Raw genomic sequence first — 12,942 nt, 5'->3', positions numbered from 1 at the left:
CTTTTGAAGCTGAATGAGATGAGTATCTCCCACAAGTCATTTCATCTGGAAGCCCAAGAGTCATCTTAGGGTCCCCTTTCTCCCTGCGTCTGGTCAACTACCAGGTCCTGTTGGTTCTAGTTCTTTATATCTGTAAGAAACTTCATGTCTATAAGAACAGATCTTAAAAGTTTTCCTGGACTTCCCTGATGGTCCAGTGGTTAAGAATCTGCCTGCCAATGCAGGAGACACAGGTTTGATCCCCTTTACCGTTCTAGCTCCCTAAAACTTCATGTCTGAAAGAATAGATCTTAAAAGTATTCCTGGACTTCTCTGGTCCAGTGGTTAAGAATCCACCTGCCAATGCAGGGGACATGGGTTCGATTCCTGGTCTAGGAAGATTTCAGGTGCAGTGGCGCAGCTAAACCCATGTGCCACAAGTACTGGAGCTCATGTTCCCTGGAGCCTGTGCTCTACAAGAGAGAAGCCTGTACACCGAAATGAAGAGTAATGCCTTCTCTCTGCAACTAGAGAAAGCCCACATGCAGCAGTGAAGACCCAGTGGAGCCCAAAATAACTAAACCAATTAAATTAAGAAAAAAGTTTTTCTCACAAGAAAAAAATTATAACTATGTATGGTTATGGATGTTAACTAGACTTATTATGGTGATCATTTCTCAATGAGTGCAAATAATGAATCATTGGAAAGATTGGAGGTAGGAGGAGAAGAGGACTACAGAGGATGAGATGGTTAAATGGCATCACGGACTTGATGGACATGAGTTTGGGTAAACCCCGGGAGCTGGTGATGGACAAGGAGGCCTGGTGTGCTGCGGTTCATGGGGTCACAAAGAGTTGGACATGACTGAGTGACTGAACGAACTGAACTGATGTTGTACTATGCTAAATTTGAAGCTCCAATACTTTGTCTGCCTAATACAAAGAGCCAACTCATTGGAAAGACTGAAGGCAAAAGGAGACGGGGCGGCAGAGTGTGAGATGGTTAGATGGCATCACTGACTCAGTGAACGTGAACTCAAGCAAGCTGCAGCAAGCAAGTGGAGGACAGGGAAGCCTGGCATGCTGCAGTCCATGGGATCACAGAGTCAGACACAACTGAGCAACTGAACAATGACAACAGTGTTGTACACCTGAAACTCATGTAATGTTAACACTCAATTCTGTCTCAATGAAAAAAACGGAACAAACAGCAACAAAGCCCCTCACATCTATGCCCTCCTCTTTCAGACACTGGCGGTGTCTAGCCTGGGCTCTTGTTTCCTGTCTGCTCTATGCAGTGGCCCTTCCAGCTCTGCACTTAAGTGAGGCTCTCCTCCTTCAGTCCTTCCCCACACTCCTGCCAGAGTAATTTTTCCAAAATACAATTTACCGAAGTCATTCCTCTGCTTAAAAATATTCCAGTGAGTCAATAAATTACTGGGCTGGAAAGCTTCCCTTTGTCCTCCAGATCCACTCTTCACTGCTCCCCACCCTGTGCTGCATACCCCGCCCACCCTGGGAGGCTGACCTGTGCGGACCGCATCAGTGGTCTCCCCAGGCCCTCTGGCTCCTGGGTGGGTTTGGCCAGTAGCGAGCACTGCAGAGGAGTGGCTCGAGGGAGGAGAGAAGTGTATTTGTTTGCCCAGCTCTCACTTTATGAGGTTGCTGTGGGCTATAATTCTTTTTTTGTTTCAAGATTTTTTTTTTTTTTTATGATGAGGACCATTTTTAAAGCCTTTATTGAATTTGTTACAGTATTGCTTCTGTTTTATGTTTTGACTTTTGGGCCGTGAGGCATGTAGGATCTTAGTTCCCTCACCGGGAATTGAACCTGCATCCCCCTGCATGGGAAGGTGAAGTCTCAACCACTGGACTGCCAGGGAAGTCCTCTGTAATTCTTGAGCAAAGGCCTTAGTTTCTATCCACCAGCCCTTTACACGTAGCCCTTGCCTGCCTTTACCCCATCTTGCAAGCATGGCCCAGGCAGATAATGTGGACTGTCGGGCGCTGTACCAGCCCTGAGGTTTCCCTGTACCTTGTCTCATCTGAGTAGAGTGTGTGTAAGCTTTTCTTTTATTGATTGGAGTACAGCTGATATATAATGTTGTGTTAATTTATGCTGTATGCAAAGTGTGTTTTTAAAATGCTCCTCAAGGGACTTCCCTGGAGGTCCACTGGCTAAAACTCCATGTTGCCGATGCAGGGGACCCAGGTTTAATTCCTGGTCATGCAGGAGACACGGGTTCGATCCTTGGGTCGGGAAGATCCCCTGGAGAAGGGAATGGCAACCTACTCTAGTATTCTTGCCTGGGAAATCCCATGGACAGAGGATCCTGGCAGGCTACAGTCTATGGGGTCACAAAGAGTTGGACACAGCTTAGCAACTGAACAACAAAACATCAGGGAACTAGATCCCACATGCTGCAACTAAGACCAGGCAGCCAAATAAATCGGTTTAAAAAATAAAGTATGTATAAAAAATAAATCACTCCTCAGATTATCCCCATCTGAATCGACCCTTTTTCCCGCTGGCACCTAGTTCTCCCACCTAACATGCTGGACTAAGTTGCTGTATATGAAAGGCCTGCCTCACTCTCAGAAGTCTGGAAGTGTTTAGTTGGTTTTCCTTTATCCTGACAGAGAGAAGCTATGGTTGCAATGATTTGGGACCTCTTCATGGCATTTGTTGGAGGTTTTTTTCTTTTACTAGAATAATTGTTGTTGTTCATTATTTCCGTCATGTCCTACTCTTTGCGACCCCATGGACTACAACATGCCAGGCTTCCCTGTCCTTAACTGTCTCAAGAGTTTGCTCAAACTCATGTCCATTGAGTTAATGATGCCATCCAACCTTCTCATCCTCTGTCGCCCACTTCTCTTGCCCTCCATCTCTCCCAGCATCAGGGTCTTTTCCAGTGAGTCAGCTCTTTGCATCAGGTGGCCAAAGTGTTGGAGCTTCAGCTTCAGCATAGTTCCTTCCAATGAATATTCAGGGTTGATTTCCTTTAGGATTGACTGGTGCAGTAGGCTGCATCAACCTCTATACCAGGAAGTTGAGAGTGACGGTGACTGGAGTACATAACCAGGTCGGGCTATGCCTGGCTAACTAGGGAAGGAGACTCAGTGAGGTGAGGAATCCCAGAGCTGGGGCCAGCCTCCTAGGTAGTGATGGGATGGCAGGAAAAATCCAGACGCAAGAGGCTTGCTCAGAAGCTCTCCCAAACTATACTCATCTCAGCTTTAGGGAAAGAGGGCTGGTTGGTCCTAGATCTTCACTCAGCGGTCACCTGCAAATAGAGCTGCTCCAAGAGGAGCGTCTTGGTATTTTTTGGGGGGGTTTGCAAAAGTGAGCAGGACTTGTCGAATGTGTTTGGGCAATCATGGGAAATACGGTGTGCTTGGAATATGGGATGTGGTATGAGTCTGATCTGCAGGAACTAGAGCTGAAGGATGAGAAAGAGCAGGTCATAGACAGTCTGGAGGTACAGAACAAGTGTTCCGGGGAATCAGTGAAGGGTTTTCAGTTTTCAGAAGGTAGGTGGGCTTCCCTGGTGGCGCAGTGGTAAAGAATCCACCTACCAATGCAGGAGACATGAGTTTGATCCGTGAATTGGGAAGATCCCCTGGAGAAGGAGATGGCAACCCATTCCAGTATTCTTGCCTGGGAAATTCCATGGACAGAGGAGCCTAGAGAGCTAGTCTATGGGGTAGCAAAGAGTCGGACACAACTTGGCAACCAAAGAACAACAACAAAATAATAGGTAACACATTGGTTAGGAAAGGGGGGACCAAATCCTAGTGGTCAGTGACCATCATGGTAATGACCTGTGGATATATGTACCTCCCAGTGGAGTGCAGAATGAACCAAGAAAACAGAGGCATATGCCTAGCACACAGCTTTCCATATGTTGGTATTTTAGGTATTCTAGCTGAACTGAATTATTGGATCACTGTGACAGCTTGAGTGACATTATATGTCATTTACCCAATTCATATTAAGAAATTGTTGTTAAAGATCTTAAGGTAGTATTGACCTAGAAGACTGTATTTACTGTTAACAAAAATCTGAGCCGTTTGCCATCTCCTAAAATAACCTTTGTGGTAACACTGGAATGAACATTTACTTGATGCCTGGGCAGTTGTATCCCAGTGGAACCTATTTTGAGTTGTTTTTAATATGGAGTTGTTAATGTAGCATTTGCAATAAGTGACCTTATACGTGAAATCTGTGTTTAATTACGAACGTTTTTGTAAGACTAGTTGAACTGTACTATTCATTATAAGTCACAGATTTAAGAACTTGTCAGGGAAATATTTTATGATTTGATTTATGCATGGGGATGCAAGGAAGGCAAGAAGTCCTCAAGCCTTTATGAGATTGTAAGCACACTTATTCCTACAATATTCTTGGCTTTAACTGGTCCTATTATATAATGAGTAAACAATATATTTAAAAAATTTTTTCTTCCAGAATATTCCCTAGGTAAAACTTTACTTAGGAAAATAGGATTTCCTAAAAGATCTTGAAGCTTGATAGTTTTAACCAAACAGCACAACATGTTGCATCTCTGGATATGTTTTCACAGGTTGCCCTTTAGTGTTTTTATTCCCCCTTAAGAAAAATAACTTTTATTGGGTGTTTTATTGCATAAAGTATACATGTTCATTGTATTAAACTGGGAGATATAAATGAGCAAAAGGAAGAAAATAGAGTGTTGTAATTCCGTTACAATTAGAAAACAGATTTGAGTCAAAAATAAGAACACACTTGCAATCCCACTACATGGGAGAAGTTGATGTGGACATTCGAGGGTTAGCCCAGTGCTCCCAGCATTCCCTGGAGAAGGAAATGGCAACCCACTGCAGTATTCTTGCCTGGGAAATTCCATGGACAGAGGAGCCTGGCAGGATACATTCCATGGGGCTGCAAAGACTCAGACACAACTGAGTGACTGAACAACAAACTGGAAAGTAACCGAGGTGGAAACTGTTTCTGTTTCAGCATCTACTTGCTCTGGTCCCTTATGTCTATGGCTCTCAGTGACTGAGGGCTGATTCTGATCCTTTAGGTTCTCTCACCTGCTATTCACTGTCTTGAGGACCTGATTCTCATCCTCACTGAACCTTGAACATTGCAAGCCCTTTGTATATGTTCGTATGCGAGAATTAACCAATGCATCTTGGCTGTGAACATTGGTCAAGAATATTCCTAAGAAATGCTACAAATGAACTTTAAAACAGAAAGAGACTCACAGAGAACAAACTTATGGTTGCCGGGGGGAGGAACGGGGGGAAAAGATCGTTAGGGCATTTGGGATGGACATGTACACACTGCTGTATTTAAAATGGATAACCAGCAAGGCCCTACTCTATAGCACAGGGAACTCTGCTCAGTGTTACGTGGCAGCCTGGATGGGAGGGGAGTTCAGGGGAGAATGGATACATGTATATGTATAGCTGAGTCCCTTCGCTGTCCACCTTAAACTATCACAACATTGTTAATCAGCTATACTCAGCTATATAAAAAGTTAAAGAAGGCAGGCTTTCCTCCTGGAATAATTTCGATAAAATCAAATATTTTGGAAAAACGTAAGTGGGGCTCTGCTTGCAACATGTTGTTGTTGTTCAGTCGCTAAGTTGTGTCTGACTCCTTGTGACCCCGTGGACTGCAGCACACCAGGATTCCCTGTCCTTCACTATCTCCTGCAGTTTGCTCAGATTCATGTCCATCAAGTCAGTGATGCCATCTAACCATCTCATCCTCTGTCACCCTCTTCTTTTGCTTTCAATTTTTCCCAGCATCAGGACCTTTTCCAGTGAGTCAGTTCTTCGCATCAGGTGGCCGAAGTATTGGAACTTCAGCTTCAGCATCAGTCCTTCCAATGAATATTCAGGGTTGATTTCCTTTAGGTTGGCTGGTCTGATCTTCTTGCAGTCCAAGGGACTCTCAAGAGTCTTCTCCAGCACCACAATTTGAAAGCATCAATTCTTTGACACTCAGCCTTTTTTATGGTCCAACTCTCACATCCGTACAGGACTACTAGAAAAACCATAGCTTTGACTATATGGACCTTTGTCTGCAAAGTGATGTCTCTGTTTTTTTAATAGGCTTACAGCATAGAGAGGGGGAGGAAAGCAAAAAGACTTCATTGAGATATGGAAGGAATGTTGTGGTCAAGTGAATTGCAGCAGCAGGTCTGTTTGATCCAAGATGTGAAATGCTGACTGGGAGTGGTGATAAGTTGCTGCTGCTTTTGATTGGATTCCTGGTCCAGAAGGGCAGGCAAGGAGCATCTGGGAACAGAAGCAGGCTTCATCTGGGTCAGGCAGGAAGGAGTTCTGCATGGGCTCCCCCACATTTTGAGCATATGGTTCTGGAAGCTGCAGTTGTACATCTATAAAATGAGGATTGGTAATATCCACCTCAAGGGTTTGTTGAGACTGTTAGAAGCAATATAGGAAAAGTATTGGCAAGGATGGACCTCCCTGGTGACTCGGTGGTAAAGAATCCACCTGCAAATGTGGGAGACATGGGTTCAGTTCCTGACCTGGGAAGATCCCCTGGAAAAGAAAATGGCAACCCACCCTACTATTCTTGCCTGTAGAATCCCATGGACAGAGGAGCCTGGCGTGCTACAGTCCATGGGGTTGCAAAGAGGTAGACACAACTTAGTAATTAAAATGGCAACACCAACTATGACAAGGATGCTCACTCTGTACAAACATGGTAGCTGCTTTGTGCAGGACCAGATTCTTCAGCTTTTTCTTGGTGCACTTTTCAGAGTCTGGCCCAGAACAGGGTCGCTGAGTGACATGATGTTGGTTGACTCAGACTTAGGGGTAAAGTCTATGGATAGGGTTCATGTGTGGATATGAGAGTTGGTCCATAAAGAGGCTGAGTGCCAAAGAATTGATATTTCAGATTCTGTTGCTGGAGAAGAAGACTCTTGAGAGACCCTTGGACAGCGAAGAGATCAAACCAATCAATCCTAAAGAAAATCAACCCTGAATATTCATTGGAAGGACTGATGCTGAAACTGAAACTCCAATACTTTGGCCATCTGATGCAAAGAGCTGACTCATTTGAAAAGACCCTGATGCTGGGAAAGATTGTAGGCAAGAGGAGAAAAGGGTGGCAGAGGATGAGATGGTTAGCATATGGCATCATTGGCTCAATGGACATGAACTTGAGCAAGCTCTGGGAGACAGTGAAAGACAGGGAAGCCTGGCATACTGCATTCCATGGGATCTCAAAGAGTCAGACACAACTTAGTGACTGAACAACAACAACAAAGGATTCAGATAACAACTTACCTTATAAAATGTTAATAACAAGGAATTTAATTAATCACTTTTCAGACAGCTCATGGGGATGTCTGAGAAGAAGGAATGGGGAATAGTGGTACCCAACTTACAATCAGAAGTTGCCTCTTCAGGGTGACTCTCAGGTCAAATATGGAACTAATATCAGTCAAACCTACTTTATTGTCACTAGATTTCAGAGCTGGAGCTGACCAAAGTGTGGCTGCTAAATATCTCTTCTCTCAGGAGACTCACCACCAACATGCAGCCCAAGAATACAGACCCCACCCCAGCATCTCTGATTCAATTCCTCTTGACGGCTGGCTTTTTCCCTCCCCACCAATCTTTCTGCCTCCTAATGCTTGATGATGGTGATTGGTTTTTGTTTCATATTTTTATTGTAATGTTAAACTGTGTTCACAGATTCCAAGTCTGATTAGTTGGCTGCTTACTTGGCATTAGGGTCTGCTTACTATTGTAAAAAAGCAGAAATGTGCATGTGGAATTCTGTAAGATGAGGGAGCTGTGTCTAGCATGTTTATCAGAGACTTGGGTGGAGCATGGAAACTGCAAAGCTGAGCAAAGTGACTTGTCGATGGGGTGACAGGATCAGGGTTCAAACAGATCTCAGCAGGCTGGTATTCTGGGCCAAAACCAACAGAGGAAATTCAGTAGCGATTAAAGTTAAGTCTTGCCTAAGTTAAGATGGGAGAGAGCTGGCTCTCCTGTCATTGTTTGGAGGAAAAAAGACATTATTTTGAAGAACAATAGCTAGCTTATACTTATTGAGACATTCTGGCTTCCCTGGTGGTTCAGACAGTAAAGAATCTGTCTGCAATGCGGGAGACCCAAGTTTGATCCCTGGGTCCGGAAGATCCCCTGGAAAAGGGAATGGCTACCCACTCCATTATTGCCTGGAGAATCCCATGGACAGAGGAGCCTGGTGGACTACAGTCCTTGGGGTCACAAAGAATAGGACACAACTGAGTGACATTGAGTGAGAGAGATATTGAGACAGTCACTTATTACCTTTACTGAGATGCTGTGTGATACAATCTATATAGATGATATTTATTTAAATACTGTTGGAGTAAAGTTATCTCTATTTTTCAATGAGTTTCAGAAAGGCTAAGAAGGCTATGACTCTTAACCAGAGTCATACAACTTTTAACCATTATGCAATACTGCCTCCATAATGAGATCCAATAAATGATGTGACTGGAAAAGGTAGGAAGAAAGGGGAAAGAAAGGAAGGGAGGGAAGGAGGAAGGAAGGGAGGAAGGGAAAGGGAGGGAATAAAGGGAGATGGAAACTTAGATTTCATCAAAAGAAACCTGGAGAATAGGGACACTGTGTGGTCTGTATTGTTCTCAGATAGCAATGTTATATTCTGGATGCTACATTTTAAAATAAAAAATGTGGAGACAGCAGAGTGCACAGAGAGGAAACATTCCCGAGACAGCTGGGACAATTGAGGATACCAGCTGGTTTGAGAAATCTCAAGAAGAGTTCTTCTGTAGCAGAGGATGGAGACTCACCATCCACTGCTTTAGAAGGCTAAAAGTTCCAGGGAAGCAAGTTCTCTTTCACTATAAGAAAGAATACACACAAATGTAAATGTTCAGAAATGACCCTGTGGCACTTTGTTCAGCCCCTAAAGAGGTTTTGTTTTTCTAAATGTTTGTGTTATCATCATTATCATCATGCTGTTGGCACCAAATGGAAGAGATGAAAAGTAGGTATAAAATGGGGATGTCATTGCTACTCTTGGGAAAAGAAGATAGATGAGATGGGCAGGAAGATTGGCTGGTAGGAAATAGCAGTGGCATTTCAAAGCAAAATCTAACTGTCTTCATGGCCAGAGAGAGGAGAAAAACTCTAGGACCCCTTTGAGATGTCATTTTCTGTTTTCTCCTAAGAAAAAAAAAAGTCTTATTGATTCAATCAGAGAAACCAAAGACCTGCCTTTATAACTTGCCTACTTTAGTTATTTTAGAATCAAGATACTTTTTTTTTTGGTAAGTATAGGTGGAGAAGTTATGGAAAGAAACTCTAAACTGAACAGATGGGACAGTGGGAATAAAAACAAATTAAAACAATATTGCAATGAGCTCTCAACTTTCACTTTAAAATATATATGATGATGTTTTTCAACTTTTCACATTCAACCTATCAGTATATCAAGTGACAAAATGAAAAATCAATTTCAGCTGTGTATATTTTAAATGTTTACCTAAAATGATTTGAACTCACCAACCTAAAAGCCCAGATGAATGTATTAAACTGCTTATTGTATTTTTTATGAATTAAAACTTTATTTTATATTACATTATAGACAGGACACAGTTCTGTGTGGTGACATTTGGTGTAGAAAATTGAACTGAACAGTGGTCTAATTAGAGCCGTAAATAATATGGGTTTAATTAGCCCTTATCCCCGATGACAGACTTGATCAGTTGCCAGATATTTATTCTTTCCTTTCACTTGACTTTTGCTGAAATATTGCCTCTACTAGGGCTGCTTACTGTGCTATAAATAGGTGACTTGGTAAGAAGCCAGGAAACCGACTGACCAGTGAGATGTGGGTAAAAATTATTGGAAAACCTCCTCCTTGCTAGGAGTCATTATTTCTTCATTTCACATTTGAAGGTCCTTTCTGCAGATCCCGCTCTTAATTTTTTATTTATTTTTTGGTTGGATGAGGTAACTTGGCCTAAAGGCTTAAGGAAATCTGTGTAATATCTAGTGGAGTCTCTTGCTACAGTTTATTAGATGTCAGGGTTTCCTGCATAAACTCTCCTGGCCTCTAACATAGGACTCACCTATGAAGTCCTGGCTGACTTCAGCTTTTCTGTATGTCAACAGGATGTGGTTTTGTTTGTTTGCTTGCTTGTTTTCAATTAAAATATTAAAGTGTTGGCTTTACAAAAGAACTTTACAAAATGCAGAGACACAAATAAAAAAGAAGTAAAATTGCTCAGCATCCTTCCACCTAGAGGTAGCGGCTGCTAACATTTTAATTAATCTCTGACTCTTTTCTCTGGGCACCCCTCCCATAAAAGATCTGACACAAACATGACAAAACATTCAATTTGATGAAGCCAGGTGGTACTAGAATGGGTGTTTGTTTTCTCCAAACTTCTATGGATGTTCAGTATGATTGCCTTTTAACCCCCAATTTTTAAAAAGAAATGTCAAATCCACAGAAGTTCAGAGAAAACTAACATCCATTCTAGTACCACCTGGCTTCATCAAATTGAATGTTTTGTCATGTTTGTGTCAGATCTTTTATGGGGAGAGGGAGGAGAATAAAATGTTCCATTGGTATTCCTTTTGTGTGTTTCCCCAACAGCCTTCACTCCTCGTCTTGTTCTCTCCCTCCTTAAAGGCATCTTGGTGGTTTTCTTCCAGCCCATATGCTTGTGTTTTTATTGCTGCATTTTTGTGTGGATATTCACATTTGTTGGTGTTTAGTCACTAAGTCATGTCTGACTCTTTGCAACTGCATGGACTGTAGCCTGCCAGGCTCTGTCTGTGGGATTTGCCAGGCAAGACTGTTAGAGTGAGTTGCCATTTCCTACTCCAGGGGATATTTCTAAGCCAGGGATTGAACCTGCGTCTCTTATGTCTCCTGGATTCGAAGGCGAATTCTTCACCACTGAGCCACCTAGAAAACCTGGATATTCACGTACTTATCCCTTTATCTATAGGTGGGATAGAAAATGCTATGTGTGTTTCCATTTTAACATAATTAAATCTGTTAGTCTTTTCCTTTAGGATTTCTACCTTGGTTGATGTATCTAGGACAATCTTTGTTACATCAAGTCTGTGTGACTTTTAGTCTATAACTTTTTTACTATTTTATGGTTTCCACATTTAAAATATTGATTCCTGGAATATATCTGAATTAATTTTGGTGTATCTTGTGAAGAAGTTATCTATGGTTTTCTTTTAAACCATTCATCACACTGACTTGTGGTTCTATACTATGTTCTTATACTTGGGTCTGTTTCTGGGCTTTTTAAGAAAACTTAATAGATATGAATGCTTATTGCTATGCCAGTTCTATACTCTTTTAATTGAGGCAATATCCTTCTTATTTCCCATCTTTTACAGTTTTTTCTTGGCTCTTGTAGACATTTACTCCACTGGTTGAACTTTAGAATCATTTGTTAAGGTCCAGAAAACCCCCTTTTGAGATTTTGATTGGAGTTGTTATAAATTTATAGATGAATTTGGAGAGAATTGACATTTTGCAGTATTGAGTCCAGCTATTTAGAACTATGGTATGTTTCTCCATTTCTTTGAGTCTGCGTTAGTCCTCTTTGTAAAGTTTCGTAATTTTATTTAAGTAATACACATCATTTCTTTTCATTTCTGTGTGTATGTATGCTCAGTCACTCAGTTGTATCTGACTCTTTGCAACCCCATGGGCTGTAGCCCACCTGGTGCCCGTGTCCATGGGATTTCCCAGGCAAGAATACTGGAGTGGGTTGCTGTTTCCTTCTCCAGGGTATCTTCCTGACCAAGGGATTGAACCCATGTCTCTTACATCTTTTGCATTGGCAGATGGATTGCTTACCATTGAGCCTATATCCATCTATATATTTAAAATTTTTTAAACTCTCCCAGTTCTCTTTTCTCTAATGTATCTTGATATAAGGGCTTCCCTGGTGGCTCAGATAGTAAAGAATCTGCCTGAATGCAGAAGACCTAGGTTCGATCCCTGGGTCAGAGAGATCCCCTAGAGGAGGAAATGGCAACTCATTCCAGTATTCTTGCCTGGAGAATCCCATGGACAAAGGAGCCTGGAGGGCTACAGTCCATGGGGTTGTAAAGAGTTGGACATGACTGAGCAACTAACACACACACACACACACACACACACACACACACTATATTGATATAAATCAATGGTGGCAAATCCAGAAAACAAATTAAACCAACTGTATTCATAATATAACTTTCTCTATTTTCTTGGACCCTGAAGCTTTATCTATTTTGTCTTCTTGGGGTGGAGCCTCTCTCAGGAGGTTCCACAAATCCCCATGCACAAAGGTTTCCTTGAAGTTTGCACCAGTCTATATGACAGATAGAGGTGAGAATGCCTTAGTTACAAGGTAGGACCCTGCTATGTAAGTTATAAAACAAATTAATAACAATAAATATTATTTTTAATATTTAGCCAATGTATTTAAATGTTGAAATGATAAAATATCACATTTAAAACTGAGCTAGGAAGCCATCTGGATAAAACCCTCATAAGTGGAAAGGTATTCATGTGCCTCTAGTTTCCATATAAAACTATCTTATGTGTGGGACTCCCCTGGTGGCCCAGTGGCTAAGACTCTGTGCTCCCAATGCAGTGAACCCCAGTTCAATCCCCAGTCAGGGAACTAGGTCCTGCATGCCACAACTAAGAGTCCACATGCCCCAGTGAAGATCGAAGATGCCGTGTACCAGCAGTTAAGACCCAGTGCAGCCAAGTAAATAAATAAATATTTTTTTAAAACCCTAACTATTGTGTGTGTTTGATGTAACCATTCTGAAGCAAACACTTTCAGGCAACTTTAGTGCTTGTGAACAATTAGACTAAGAGTCTGCAAAAACTAGGAAAGCCTTTGGGTATCTCTAGCATTTTGTCTATAATTTATTGTGCTT

General features: G+C 42.0%; 1 protein-coding gene across 7 annotated transcripts in view; it reads left to right on the top strand.

The window, feature by feature from the left end:
- Positions 1-12,942, top strand: part of ADAMTSL3 (ADAMTS like 3) — a 410,509-nt gene that overhangs the window by 139,913 nt on the left and 257,654 nt on the right. The window lies entirely within an intron of this gene.

This window comes from Bos javanicus, chromosome 21 (assembly GCF_032452875.1).
Source record: "Bos javanicus breed banteng chromosome 21, ARS-OSU_banteng_1.0, whole genome shotgun sequence".
In the NCBI taxonomy this organism is placed as follows: Eukaryota; Metazoa; Chordata; class Mammalia; order Artiodactyla; family Bovidae; genus Bos; species Bos javanicus.
This window is presented reverse-complemented; position numbering and strand designations above follow the sequence as displayed.